We start from the raw sequence: 16,692 nt of genomic DNA on the forward strand, positions 1-16,692 counted from the left end.
GAGTGCTAATTTCTGGGGAATCTTCTGAATATACAACTGGCTGAAATATGTCTCAACTGAAGTATTTGTAACTCTGATATATTCTGCTACTTATGTGTCTGATGAAAGAAGGGGTTCTGTTTGCTGGTCAGTGGAAGCCTGACACTTATTTCTACAGGTAGAGTTATCCTCACCCAGGTGGAAATTAGAAACGGCAGCCAATTGAACTTTAATAGTTGAAAAACTAGCCCCCTCACTGAAAATTGAAGCTTAAACCTGCTATATAGTGGGGGAAATTCTGAATGCATCTGTCTTCTGGAAGAAAGACTGACTTGTTTAAATACTGTGTTTGATACTACACTCTTGTTACAGGAATTGCATTATTTTCTGCTATGTTTAAATTGTCTTGTGGGCAACAGACATGTGCCCATAGTCTGTGCAAGAGCTAAAGGGACACTAAAAAAAAAAAAAAAAAAAAGTTATGTACTTACCGTAACATTTCATTTGTGTTGTCCATTTCATTCTTCTTGGATCTGAGACTTGGATCCAACTCGGATGCTTCTACCAGATCATCAGATCCAAGAACTCTCAACCTCCTCTCATTAACCATAATGCCATAACCTAACATACCCCAGATTGAGTTTGTTGCCCCTAAGATAAAATGGACCCTATTATATCAAATAGGAAAGTTGGAAAGGAAAAAGGAAGCTAGAGCTCAAATAAGGAACAGAAGTTCTAGTATAGCTCTAAGATCTTTGCAAAAGCAAAGGATGGGAGTAGGTGGGCAGGTGGGTGGGAAGATGAGAAAGAATGAAAATGGACAATATAGATGGAACATTATGGTAAGTGCACAACCTTTTTATCTGAAGCTGTCCTTTACATTCATTCCTCAACTGATGGGATAGAGTCCCCAACTATTAGAACCCTGGGTGACTCTCCTGGAAGGATACTATGGAGTACTGCAGAGCCAATGGCCAGTCTGTCCCTGGAAATCATATCTAATTTATAATGAGCAATAATGGTGTGAGAATTATTCCATGTAACAGCCACACAAATGTTGTCAAATGAAGCTCTTAACCAAAAAGCTGAAGAAACTGCCACAGACCACATGGAATGAGCTCTAGGAGGCTTTGGCAAGGATAAACCCTTCTTACCATACACAAAGGAGATGCATTAAGTTAACCATTTGGCCAATGTAACCTTGGAACTGGTTTGCCCAATCTATTAGGAGAAAAAGAAATAAACATCTGTTCAGATTTCCTGAAGTCTTTGGTTCTATGGAGATAAAAACAAAGTTGTCTGTCCACATCCAAAAGGTGGAGGACATAATCTCCTTTATTTGAAAAGTTAGGAAAGAAAACTGGTAGATTAATGACTTGGTTTATGTTGGACTCAGAAGCTTCCTTATACAAAAAGAAGGATTTGTTCTCAATGACACCCTGTCTTGTGAAAAAAACAAGTAAGGAGGTTTAGAAGGCAGGGTCTGGAGTTCAGATACTCATCTAGCTGATGTGATAGCAACTAGAAAAATAAGTTCCCCAGGATTCATGAAGCTTGTGCCAGGCGCAGGTGTAGCGTAGGCGGTATAATGCCAAATATGATGGACGAGCGATTCAGGTACAATCCAATTCCACGTGCACTACCAGCGTACGCCAGATCTGTGCAGCCCTCGGCTCAGGTATGCTAATCACCCCATGTGCAGTACTGCACCATGCAAATGAAGGTACATAGCAATTCATTAAGTGGTGCAGGCTTAGCGTAAGCCCACAGAAATGTAAACCAAAAAAAAGGTTTACATTTTTCCAAACAGAACATCGGAGCTATGAAAGTGGACCAGACTCTTGTATTACAAAGTTAACATATGCCAAAGGCTAAATATACAGCCAATGGCATAAGAAAAGATGCACAACACCTAAAAAACAACATTTAATGTCATGTCCACAGTAACGCAAAGTACAACCGCATTGCATGTGTGCACAAACGGGAACACAAGGAAAATATATATAAATGTCATAAAATCGCAATGTAATACAAATCATGATTTCACCATAATACTCAATGGTATGCATGGTACACCACAACCAAGCTGCAAGGGTTGCTAAGGGTCTGTGACAGTATTTGGCGTGGTAACTATGAATTAGTAGTCAATGCTATGCAAATGAGGCAAGTAATAGTGAATCTCAAACGTCCCGCCGGACTAAGGATATACCATACGGCGCAGCGCTACAACACTTAGGAGTGGTTTGGAGGTATACATGACATCAGCAGTGGGGTGTGCCACCGTAGCTGTAAGCACATTGGAGCAATGCAAATCCGGCCTGCCCATTGCTAAGCAAAGCCGCAGGATAGGGATGGGGATGTAGGTATAGCATCGTTTAGCTGAGAGCACATATGGTGCCCAAAAGCGCATGTGTACGTGGATGAAAACATGCCCAAAACCCGGTAAGCAGAAGCATGCGCCACACACCATAGCTCAAACAAGAAGGTTAGGGGAAGAGAATAAGGAAATGCCGCAGTGGGGTAATTGGAGTACAACTAAGCAATTAACACCTATTAACTCACAGTGGGCAATTGACGGCAGCTAACAAGTCTGCTCGCAGCAACCTGCAGAACAGGATAGGGGAGGTGTCGGATTGCAAAGAAAAGAGAACTGTCATAGCAGAGCAAAGCAAGCCTGCAGTAGATCAGCCATCGAACACATTTCGCAAGATAAGCCAGGTTTTGGAAAGTGCAAAAGAAAGCAGGCTGCTGGATGCATGCCAGAAAATGGGAGGGGAAACGTTAAGAAATGTGAAGGGAAGGGCAAGAGGTAATCCACGGCAGCTAAATGTAATTCAACACCAAAGGCACCACAATAGCAGTACCTGTGGTAAAACACATAAGATACCCTGTAGCTCCGATTGTACATACACACCCTATGACATCATCAGTGTTCAAAGCACAATAGTATAAAGTGTGTAGGCACCTCACACACACCTGTGTATTCCCAAACACTGCACCATCGGTGTAAACATATGGGGAACTTTTACAATGTACATGTTGGGAGCTGCCATAGATGTGATTCATCACTATGTGTTAAAGACTGAAGGTGTTGTGGAGGATGATGCTGACAACCACCACAGGCCCCAGAGGAGGAGAAGAGTGTTCAGACCAAGGGTAACCTACCAGGAGCTACACGATCTGGAGATACTAGAATGTTACAGGGTGGACAGGGACATCTTACAGCAAATAGTTGAGCTGTGCCGGTCACGCCTGAGATCCAGAAACAACAGAGGGGAACCCATCTCAGTGGACACGAAGGTATGTGTAAGCTTGCGAATACTAGCCACAGGTACCTTTCAAAGGCCAGCTGGAGATATCATGGGGATCTCACAGGCATCAGCATCCAGGGTACTACACCAGTTCCTGGATGCCATGTTACCACATGCCATTGAGCATATATACTTCCCCTGAACTCAGGAGGAGTTGGCCAGCAATATGCGTCTCTTCCATCATGTGGCACACTACCCGGAGGTACTGGGTGAGATAGACTGCACGCACATACATATCAAGTCACCATCTGGTGAGCATGGTAGGCACTACATAAACCACAAGGGATACCACTCCATCAACTGCCAGGTCATGTGCAATGCCCAGGGCATTATCATGGATGTGTGTGCTGGCAGCCCTGGAAGCTACCATGACTCCAACATCTGGCATGCCTCACAGCTGTATCAGGTATTTGTCAGGGGGGACATCCCACATGGCCACCTTGTGGGGGATGCTGGCTATGCACTGGAGCCGTGGATGATGACTCCCATCAGAAATGCACACACACCCATGCAAGAATGCCATAATGAGGCACATGCACAAACCAGAATCATCGTAGAGCATGTATTTGGGATGCTGAAATCACGGTTCCGTTGCTTGGACATATCTGGTGGAACCTTGCAGTACTCTCCAGGCACGTGTGCCCACATCTTCATAGTATGTGCCATGCTACATAATATGATCCTGCAGAAACAGCTGCAGCAGGGACATAATGGTGAAGACCCTCAAAGCCCACCACAATTGCCAAGGCCATCACAGGCCCAGAGGGATTCAGACCACAAACATCCTGTGCCAGCCTCAGTAGGCAGATGGAGGCGTGCCCAATATGCCCACACCTTGGCAAAGAGGGAATGTATAGCACATACACTGACAGTGTAGGCCCCTATGGACTGACACACCTCTCCACCTGCACACACAGTAAACTGGATGGCACACACACACACACACACACACGACCACCTGTAAATTGTAATGTATAGGTGGCCTACTGTGTGAATCCTACATAGGCAGCCATCAACCATTGCACACACAACAGCTATTGGAACAAGGAATGTCAACACCTGAACAGTACACGCACCTAACAGCATATGTTGATACTGTATGTATAGGTTCCTAGGTACATCGGTAGGTACATGCCCGATTGTCAGAGGCCATTCATCAACCGAGGCAAACAGTGTCTGCTGTCACCACCACATCGATTAACCAACTGTCCCTCAGTGGAGTAGAGCCAATTGCAGGATCCATGTGTGTAATCACTGTTCCCCACACACTCTGCATGGATTCCCTGGTGTGTTAATGAAGGGCTCCATATAATGTAATCAGGGATGTAGTAGCAAAGCATGGGGAGTACCCATGACAGGTATTTGTCACCCCAGCATGCTCCACCTATGGTTGTGTGAAGGTGTAGCACATTATAGTGTGTGGCTCACTGTGACATACATTCCCAATGCTGGAGCGCATCCATTAAACATCACTTGGGCATACCATTAATAGGTCTCATCCATATGTAAACTAACTGAGTTAAACATTTGATTGCAGTATGGAGTAACAGCCGTAGTACAGTCCACATACAAAACACCATAACACGTGTACAAATCCCAGATGCCCAAGTGGGAAATGCAGTGACTGTCGTGCATGTTCCCGGTTCCACATCCTGCAAAGGACGTTATGTAATCCCAAAGGCACGAATAATGGATGTTGGATGCAGGTCATCAGATCAGGTTTAGCACGTTAGCGGGTTTATGCGTTGGCAAGTGCTGGTAACCATAGTTTAAACATGACTATACGGATATGTGCGAAACAGGGCTAAGCTTTGCTGAATATCACGCAGATCGCGGTCAACGATGTCCAGAACAGGTGAAACTAGCATTATTCACCCCTGTACTAATAGTGCCTGCTCTGAAGGCTAAAACAACCACTGCCAGGAGTAGAACATGCAATCATGTACACAATCACCTAACACTAAGCTACCCGAGATGTACCAACGGCAGGTGTGTATTGTGACAGGTTAAAACACAAATGTGCGGAGTCCAGGAAACAGTATACACCACCATGTACACAACGAAAGGTGTGTTCTCTCTCTCTCTCTATCTCTCTCTCTCTATATATATATATATATATATATATATATATATATATATATATTAGAGATAGAAAGGGTGATAGAGAGATATATGTCAATATATACGGATTCACCTATATCTGCAAATATATAGATAGGTCAACGACATGTACACAACCATGGAGGTACAAATAAATAGGATACTGCCAACTATCGAATGTGTCACATACCGACATGTGTAATCACTAGGCTTAAAGACCGAAAGACCACAGTACCGGAACACTAGAACTGCGTGTAATATTATCACGATGTTAAGGGACATTTAGTTATCACTGCCGGTGCTGCGGTCCAGGTAGGTACTGTGTTCAACTGTGTTTGTGATTGCTGTAGTCTGTGTATGTGTGCATTGAGGGTGCCGTGTGCGTTTCTGTGGGACTGTAATGAGTGTGTGTGTGTTTGCATTATGTGTCTGTTACTGCTAACTCAGAGGTAGATCATTACGGTAGGTGTGGTCATAGCTGGCCGTAGGCATACGGTTACCACCTGTCCCACTTTAATTGGGACAGCCCCTCCCTGGGCAGTTGTGTCCTGACAAAAAATATTAAAAAGGGCAAATGTCCAAGATTGTAGGGCATAATTATGTCCCATATATTATGTAATAGTTGCATTAAATAGTTATTCCTGTATCTAAAATACGTAAATGTTACCTGAAACATGATAAATAGCTAAAGTGCTAAAAGAATAAGTATGTATTTAAGATAAAAGTATGTTCTATCCTGTGTACTGACTGTGGGTATGTGTCGGTCTGTAAACACCGATGTGTGTCCTACAAATGTCCCACTATGGCCATTTGAAAAGGTGGCAACCCATGCCAAAGAGGTTCAGTCACCAACACAACTGCAATGAGTGCAAATATCTGTGACAGAAATACGCGAGACAGCAGTCATTTAGTAACATTCCCTTACATATTGATGTATTTCCAGAGGTATTGAAGTATCAACCTCACCTGCATGCTATATAGGAACCAATTAACAATGGCTCAATGTATAAGCCCGCAACAACCATAGTTTCAGTCTACTAATTGATAGGTCTTCAATTAGGGAAGTAGCCTACACACATATATGGAATATGTAGAAATGCAGTCCCCACAAACCTGTATATGCTATGTACACCCACCTACATCTCCCCCACACCCGAAACAATTGCAGTACAGACTGTAATAACATCACAAACATCCACTCACTCAATTACATCTGCAGAAGTGTTAACATACTTTGTGAGAGACACACATTTGTAATGGCGCCATGTGAAATCGTAGCTGATGTATAATGGAACAGATGGCAATGTTACAGGTTTTGTTTGCAATAGTCCCTTATCAGACGGTTGAGATGACAGGTACACTCACATGTAGAACCGCATACTCTAGCTGTCACACACAATCCACGGGGGACATGAATTCAAAATATCCGTGTCTCTCCAAATAGCAGTTGCAATTCCCCACAACAAAACACATACAGGCCGTCTCCCCAAAGGTAGGGCAATGCCCAAGTGGAGAATTCAATTATACCCCACTGTTGCCACGTAGTTGGTGAATGGAGCAGCTGCACAGCTGATGTGCATGTAATACTTTACTCAGGAACACCAATTGGCGGCAGGATACCACATGTTACAGGTATCTACATATATAAAGATGCCTTGCCATACATTCAAACCATATGCTCATACCATAGAACCATTTAAACAGTAAAGGTGTAAGAGAGATATTTACGAAGACTCGGAATGCTAACAAGGTATGTAGAACACTCAGTATGTTAGTGTATGTAAAGCCTGTTTTGTATTAATTAAAGTGTACGCAATGCATAAAGTGGGAAAAGGTATTATGTACTGATGTCTTATTGAGCATAGTAACGCTTGTAGAAATTGTGTGTCCTGCTGTGGGCCACAAGGTAAACATCTCATACACCACAAGGGATGCTACATGAGGGCTTTAAACACAAAAGTTCCACACCACCCGCCGTCAGTGGTAGGGTTTGTTCAACAAGTACGTGCCATAGCAGGGGATAGTAAATGTTGATATACTGTCACAGTAGGCATGTGTATGGGCATATAACGAGAATAACATGCCTAAGGTGGTCCTGCTGTGCAAGTATGCTTTGCATTATGGGATAATGTTTAAAATATGTGTAATGTACAGTATTGTAAGTAGATATGTCAGATATTTTACACAGCATAACTGTTATATCATGCAAACAAAAGGTATCGTCTATTGGCGTGTACAATACACAATAACAGGATACATATGGCTTGTAGTCACGGGACACTGTAACAGCATGATAGCTGATTGAAATGGAAGAGCTACTCAATTATCCATGCACAAAGGACATGTAATAGCTTCACAGGTTCATAGTGAGGTACTGTGCTGTCTGGCCAAGTCCATGTGTAAGCCCAACTACAGTGTTTTCACCGGCGGCACCTCCCTAGGGTAGTGTCCTGTCTGTGAACAGCAGAGCCATGTGTTACCTGCACCTGTGTACAGTACAGCCACTGCAGTGATTCCTGGCATACATGTGTGTCTCCCATCCACCCATCGAGGTATCTCATGAAGAGTGCTAGTGAATGTCCCTGCTTGATGTACATAGGAATCATGTTCCAAAGCATGGTGAGTGTCTGGTTCAGGAATGTATCCCTCAAGCACGTCCCACTCATCGTTGCGTTTGTACACATATCCATGAGCATGTTGCTCTCAGTGGCTTTTGCTTATGTTGCTTATGTGGAGTATATCCATAAATATTGTTGTGGACATGGGTCCTGTATGTTCAGCAGAGGTCACCCCTGAGTATGCAGTATGCAAATGTGTACAGTTGTGGTGTCCATAGATGTGCCTCATACGTCATCCTTCGGAGGTCAATAATCCTCATGGTGTGTTAATGTTGTGGTATGTAAAGCCGTTGCTGTTCTGTAAGGTACACCCCAAAAGGGGTGTTGTACCCTTGAACGTGTGTCATACATCAGGAGTATAGAGGTACAATGGGTGCCTTTGTTCCAGCTACAAACCCATTACAGATAAGGGTGGCCACATAGAAGGATATCCAGGCCACATTGGTAATATGGTTATCAAAGGAGTGGGTGCTATATACGTGTGTACTAAGATCCCGTATAATGTCACATGTATGTAGAGGACTACCACCTATGTGATAGTCAGTGGGTGATTGGTGTACTCCAAAGGGGATGTCTATGCACCTTGTGTCATGCAGCTTGAGGCCATGTTATCGACACCAGGTATCCGTCACAGTGACACCCTTATGGAGGGTGTCTGTATCAGCTGTGGATTAATCATGGCTCCTTGTTTGCAGTCATCTGGAAACCTATTCAGGGAAAGTCCCTCTGTGCTAGCCTGTACCTTAGAGAAGCATATACCGGACATGAGGGGCCCTATGACCGAGGACTGTGGTACGCCAAGTGTAACTGAATTACAGTAGGAACTACGGTATGCTACCCTCATTGTGTGGGTCCTGTCCGTGAGCCACTTTGCATAACATCTCGAGACGTAGGGGTCGGTGTGCAGGTGGATGTGTATGTTGTCAATACCAGAATGGAGAACGGTGCTGAAAGCCAATGAGAGGACAATGTAGGCTGTGTGGACCCCATTACCATCATCAACTACCCTGGTAACTGTATCAAAGGAGTCCACCAGGTGTAGGAGCCATGGTCTGGCCCTAACAAATCAAACCTGGGTGGCATCAAAGGTCTGGAGCCCACCAATGTCTCTGTGAATGACTTCCATGATGATGTGCCCCATAGCCTTGCAGAACAGTCCAGTCAGGCATATAGGGCAATAGTCCCTCTGGTTCATTGTGGCGCCACCTGTGTGAAGTGTGATAACTGTTGCTGTGTGCCATTCAGGGGCCACAATGTCTGATACAAGGCTATTAGTGAATCTGGTGGCCAAGTGGGGAGCCATGTTTGTGTAAATCGCAGCCTGGGATGTTGGACGGTCACATGGAGTCTGTGTTCCAGGCTTTAGAGAGTGCAGGTTGGAACTGTGTAGTTGTGACCGCAGGGACTCTGCATTGTTCCTGTATGGATTTTGGCCCTGTAGGGAGTGAGAAGGTGTAAAGTTAGCATTGAACCTATTTGCCAGGATGTTGCCAATATCAGTCGGTTCTGTAATGTTCCTGCCTAACCGTCGTATGTCAGAGCAGATGTGGGTATTGCCATCGAGTACTGACATACCTCCATAATGCTTTGTGGTAGTCCTTGGAATGTGTCGCAGTAATGTTTATGTAGATAGCTTTGGAAAATGTGATAAGGGATCCTGGATTCCTACTGAGGCTGACCAGTGAGCTACCCCACCCATGGGATTGTCCTCCACTTTGCAACAGCCTCCACCTTTTGTTGCACATTATGTCCATGGAACTGGACCCCCAGAGTGGCGTCCATTATCTGGTGGGTACCATCATGGCTCTGTTTGGGACAGCATGATCCATGCAGTCATGTAAGTGCTAATGAAGTGCACCGGTGTATGTTTCAGCTTTTGTAAGTACATTGTCCATCTGCACGGGTGTCATGACGTTTACTACCGCTGTCATAAGACGTCTGAAGTAGGCCTTGTAGAAATCTTGTACTGTGTATTCCGTGAAGGGTGGGGTGCCGGGATGTGGATAACAAGGGTGATTAGCATATGTTTGGAAACTACCAACGAGGGGATAACCCCAGGTGTGGAACACCAGTCACATGTTGGTAATGTCCATGTCTAGGATATTGTTGGCCTTGGTGGTGGTGTGTATGGGTTGATCCAGCCGAGCGGAGGTTATGAATCCCAGAAAGCATTGGCCTAATGTGTCGGTACATGAGTAGGTATCCCAGTTAAGTGTGGGGTAGTGTCAGTCTCACATCAGTAGTTCCTGTCTGAACCATACTGTCCAGTACACCAAGAAATGAGGGCCGGTAACCATGGGGTATGTTGTGGAATCCATAGCAAGTTACAATGTGTATAGCAGTTCTGGCCACAGTTAGTTGCACGTGGATCACTTCTGATGCATTGTGCTAAGTAACCAGCCTGGAGGTGTGTACATCCTTGTGAAATATGGACACACCTCCGCCGTGGATGTTCCGGTCCTGGTTACATGACTGAAAGGTGTGGTCTGCGTATAACCTGTCAGTGCAGGTGTGCTCTCCAGAGCCTAGAGGCAGGTCCCAGTTACTGCAGAGATATCAAAGTGGTCCATTATAAGGAGTGCCTCACCTGAGTGCGTTAGAGATGAAGATGTCAAGCATTGAGTAACATTACCCCAGGTTTTGCTTGCCTGTTCCTGTTCTGATGGTGAATGTTATTGGAAATTGTCCAAGACAGTCAGTATAGGAGCAACAAGAGCCTTACATGTTATCTGTAACCCCAGGGCCGACAGGTGCAGGTCATCTGTGCCAAAGCATCGTGTTTTGTTGACCATGTCATTCAAAGCAGACAGATACTGGATGCCTGTGGAATGACAGCAGAAGCATAGGCAACTGCTGAAGTGAAACTTTCAGTCATTGTACAGTGGTATCAGTCTGGATGAATGCAGAATGCTTCTCAGGGCATGGCCGATCCCTTCTGGGCTACAAGACTAGAGAGCTATTGCATGCCCCTGTACATGTAGTCCAGGAAGTTACATCTCAGGGCAGTCACACTAACATGGAGAATGACAGTCAAATCGTACCTGGTGAGGTGTAGCATGGGTGCATAGGTTACGTTGCAGATCCTGTTACCCGACAGCTAGATGTAAGCAACTATCACCTTGTGTAGCCTGCTGAGTGGGACATCAGTGTGACCGCCTACAGAGTCACCTATGACTGGTGTGTTGGGTATGTTATAACACCCTATTGGCTGTAGTTGATGGGCAAACATGAGTCTGTGGGCTATAAGTAATTGGTGTTGTGTTTGGTGATGGGGGCCGCCTCTGTTGCCTACACAGAGAGTATGGAGAGGTTCTGCAAATGTCATAGTCATACTATGTGTGGCATGTGGTGGTGGAGATCTAGTGAGACTATGTGATGAGTGGGGTGTGTTGCAAATGTTTAATGTCTCCACATGAATGTCAGGTTCAGTCTGGGTTGGTGAGAGCATTACCCCCAGCATGGCTACATATGTGCATCTCGCATAGGTTGTAATGTCGTATGTTGGGAGGTGGGCATTGACTGTGTATATGAGACAATTGCTGTATTGCCTCATGTTTGCCATATTCATCATATAGACAGGCAATAACACTGGTAAGTGACACTTGGGCATGCCTGTATATTCAACCATGTCTCACAAGATATGTGAGGTACGTGTGTACAACAGCTGTTGTACTGTAAGCAAGCTGGAAATGTAAGGACAGACAGTGTACTTGTAGGAAATGAGTTGGAATGGGTGCTATAGTAATTAGTAGATCATGAAGTGCTTACATGCCCTGAACAAGTGCTGAGCATGAATATGCAATACAGATAGGGTGTTGGATAATATAAACCCACTGCAACCCACAAGTGGAGACGCCAGTCATAATTGGAGGCACTGCACTATTACCCTGCTGAGTATGGTCTGCAAGTCTATGAACCTTTATCAATGTAGATGTTAGCAGTACAGATGTAGATGACAGTACGGATGATTTCACACTGCATAGCATACCTGTGACAGGTCATAGGACATCATCACCCATACTGTGTTCCAGCTACACTGAGTATACTAGATGTACCTTTATATGTCACAGGAGTGTTCTACCAGTGGCCTGTTGACAGAAGCAACACTACAAAAGGTGTCTAAGTGACATGTGCATATCACACCAGTGGCAGCTACAGTAAAACAGGGTTAATGTTTTGTACTCCCCCTCATTGTAGCCCATACCACACAGACAAATGGGAGGCATCTGCGTATGTAAGGATGTGAATGGCCATGACGTAGGAGCAATAGCTGTCTCAGTGTTGTGGACAACATACAGAATGGGCTTTGTGGGTGAGGTGCGTGACATATGTGCACAATCTGACAGCTGCTAATAGCATTGTCACCGCTAGGTGAATAACCCTGTACCCATTAACTACCACCTAGGCAGCGGTCAACATTATGGACACTGTGTGCAAGGGATGGTGCTGTGCAGTTCACCTCCCTGAGCTGGTGACGTCTCCAGGCCTGTTAGGTAGTCATACAAGGCACCCATGTCATGACAGGGTGCCATCCATGAGCATGGAGATCATTGGACAGGCATACTCAGCACTCGGGTGACCAATATCAGATCACATATCACCTTTAAGGGGTATTGGCCATGCGTGGATGGGTGATACCAGCCTTCACAATCCTCACCTCCACTATGCAGCATGCTGGCTACCTTGCATAAAGACATGTGCTACACTGTGTTGTTGGACATGCTACACGTACATATCCTGATCTGAAAGACATATGTCATGGACAGCCACCGTCCTACTACAAGGATCGCCACATGCTGGACAGATCCCTGTGCCATACATGTTACATACACCTGCCATACCATGCAACCCTGTCCATCAAAGCTGCACATATCATCTCTGTCATACATGGTGCGATGACCGCATGGTAGATGTATCATTAACTGTCTGGATCAGTAATGTGGCACTGATGCACCTGGTGGTGGCAAAATGGCTGTTGGATAAAGCTAGAAAACCTTGCCCATACATGCTATAGTTGATAACCATCCCTGCGAATAATGTCCGGCTAGCCATTGTCCCATGTGTATCACATGTGCAACACAGGCGATACATGGCAGGATGTTGAACTACTGTACAGTGCCGTGTAGATGTAGATGTATATGGCAAAACACATGCATGTAAAGGTTTCCATGTGCATGTCTGCATTGTCACTGCTCATGTCCGTTAAGGCAGTGTATGTGTTGATATGTGACATATACACAGCATCAAGGTCAACAGCATTACTGTGGACACATCCATGCATGTGCTGATAGGTAAGACCACCAGTACAGGCAAACAGACATGCCCACATCAAGACAGCATTCACATGGAGTATGAGCAATGTAATGAGGTGACACACATATATGGTGATGATATCCAATGCACAACGGGTGTTACATGTGTGTGACACAAACATGCCTGTTGTGTCAATGTCATGACGATTTGCAAAGATAACTGTTCATATGTACTAGATTTAATACAAATGTATGTGCAGCTGTATCTCTGTACATCTCTGTGATACTGTGACCTTTCTCCATCATTATGTCTTCCAGATAATGCCTCGTTCATGCCTGCTAGCATATAGCCACCTGGAGGATGATGCCCTCATACCGTACCTCCATGATAACTATGAGGTGTTGTTCAGCCATGTGCCACAGATGCCCAGCAGCGTGACAACCTATGGCAGGAACTTCGCAGGAGGATTAATGATGTGGGTGGCCATAACCGCACCTACCAGTGGGTGCGCAGACACTGCACGGACCTGATATGACATGTGAAACAGCGTGCCAATGCAATCACCAGGGAACAAGGTGGAACAGGTGGTGGGTCACCAACCCAGCCCCCACTCACACCTACCGAGGAGCTACTGGCCAGCCTGGGGTCACCCTCAGAACAGCATCCACAAACACTAGCTGCCATCGTGGAGGTGGGTGTCTCCCAACCACCGAGCCTGGAGTTGCCTGGTAAGTCACTACTGCACATATGACTATTATATCCCATTTAGTTACATGTGTCACTGTACAATATGTAGTGTAACATCATATGCAAGGTATGCTTACACACATGCCGCATACTATAGTATGTTACCCTGTGTATGCACACATGTGCATACTATATGCTATTGTACAGGCGAATGTGTTAACATGCACAGTGTACCCTGTAGCTGTCATACAGTCATGGATAATGTTCAAACTGTTGTGTCACCCCTATACAGGTACCTCTGGTGTGCTGCACAGACATCAGTCCATTGCAGGTGAGACAGTTATCAGTATCAGGCATGTTAATGCATAGATCTATTCGCCATGTGGCCAGTTAACACGTGTACACATAATGTATGGTTCAGTCACGATATACAGGTCGCATCTGTCATCAATCCCACTGGCTACCCATGTGCAATATATACAAACTAAATGAAACACTGACATGAAACCACAGTATCTGTCATTGCTAGATGTGTGGACAGCTGTGCATACAACGGTGGAGGTGTTGTTCAATGTAGGCATATGTACTATACATTGGAATAACACGTGTGGTACACAAACAGTACCACACAGTGAGCTGGGATATGGGCAGCCCACAGGATTCACCATTGTGTAATATGCCCCTGCAATGGGTGCACACATTGGGATGTGCCATCTGACATGTCCCAGACATTGTCTCACTATCCCATAATACATACCCCACATACCAAACATACAAACCTTTGTCTGCATAACCCTGTGGACAGTGACGTATTTGACATCTATGGGTGTATGTCATATGGGACAACACAGACATGTGAGATAGATGGCCATCACAATCATTTGGCCAAAACATGTTCACACATGGCCATGGAGGATGGCCAGAGACATGTAGCAACACACAGTAGATGTGATGTGTATACACCCTGTTGCACATTGTCCACACATGGTCCAACTATAGCCTTTGTTGAATGGTTATATAGTTGATGTGGAACACCGGACATCCTAAAAGCCTGTGCACAGCTTGTGGAGGTGTCACTTAATTTGACCATATAAGATGTGTTGAACATCATGACTATGTCATAACATGACAGTAGTCACCTGTACAGCTTCCACAGACATAGGCACCACATCAGGCCACAGATACCATACATTTCCCTTGCTGCTGTTAGACATCACTGTCAGCCGTGCACCTTGTGTGTGTGATACATAAATGTCATATGGGACATGGTGTATTGACAAGTCTGCCATGTGTGGACAAAGTTGCCAGGCAGCTAAGTCATTTTAGTAGTTGTGCAGGGTGTCATCCGTAAGTCTTCCAGTGACCTGTCACATGACACAGCAGGGTTTAGTGTGTATACACCTCAGCGCCGTGGGTCACAATCCACGGTAGTTATGTAATGTGTATGCACACAATCAGGGCTATGTATAGCAATATAGACACCTCATGATGCCATGCAATGGCACAGTGCCTGTACGTCACACTGTATAGCAATGTAGACGCCTCATGCTACCCTTCAATGCTCATGCACATCTGCTAAAAGTGCATTCTATCTGTAGGGCATGCAGACAACACTGCAATGTGATACCAATTACACCGCTGTACATGTGTCAGGACACCATTGTGTCAGACATGTATGCATGTCAATGCACACGTCAGCATATTACATGTCATACTACATGTTAATGTAAAGGTCACATCAGCCTGTGCTGGTCCATATGGTGTATTAAAGGGATGCATGCTTACTACCATGATTGTGTGAACTGCATGGCTTCTGATATGACACCTGCTTGCTGTTGTGTGCAACCCAAGGATGTATGCTAACTACCACTATTAATGTCTGAGCTGCATGCCGTCTGCGGTATCACATGCATGCTGTCTGTCAAATCACATGCATGGTCTGTCTCTGTGTCTGTGTCTGTGTGTCTGTGTGTCTGTGTCAGTGAGTCTGTGCCCGTGTGTCTGTGTGTCTGTGTCTGTGTGTCTGTGTCTCTGTCTGTCTGTGTGTCTATTGTAATGTAGAGTCTTTCTTTGCATTCACAGGTGATGTAGGTGCATTACCCTCCTGTGGTCCATCTGATGTTAGTGTCCCCACAGACTCTAGCAGTGATGAACATATGCATGAGGTACAGGCAGGGTTGTCAGGGGCTGAATCTGTGCCAATGGTTGCCATCCCAGCTATGTCCCCCTCTTCCCCGCACACAGTTCTCATGCCAACACATACCACATCACCAGTGGCCATAGAGGAAGGACATTCAGCGTGTTTTAGCTTGGAACAGGAATGTGTGGTGGCTACAGAAGGTGTATCTTCACACCATGGTGTCAGTGTAATGACTGCAGATGTGCCACACAGGCATGTGGCCAGTGCTGCTCGTAGGAGGACCTCTGGCAGACATGCACCTGCAGGACAGAGCGCAGCAGCTGGTGTCACCAGACGCATGTTTCAGACTGAAATGGTGGCACAGGCATGTGCTATACAGCAGAACAGAGAAGGGCAGATGCTTCAGAGGGCTGCTATCCATTCTTTAAATGACAATATCCAGGCATTTGCAAATGCTCAACAGCAGATTGCTGATGTTCTGGACAGGCGATTGGGTGACATGGTTGGAAACCTTGACCGTGGCATGGCAATCCATGAGCGTGAGCTGTCTGTGCTGGAACATCTGGTAGGAGTGAGGCATAGGCCACGTGGACGTAGGCCAGCT

This window comes from Protopterus annectens, chromosome 2.part0 (genome assembly GCF_019279795.1).
Source record: "Protopterus annectens isolate FY-2018-M chromosome 2.part0, PAN1.0, whole genome shotgun sequence".
Lineage (NCBI taxonomy): Eukaryota > Metazoa > Chordata > Ceratodontiformes > Protopteridae > Protopterus > Protopterus annectens.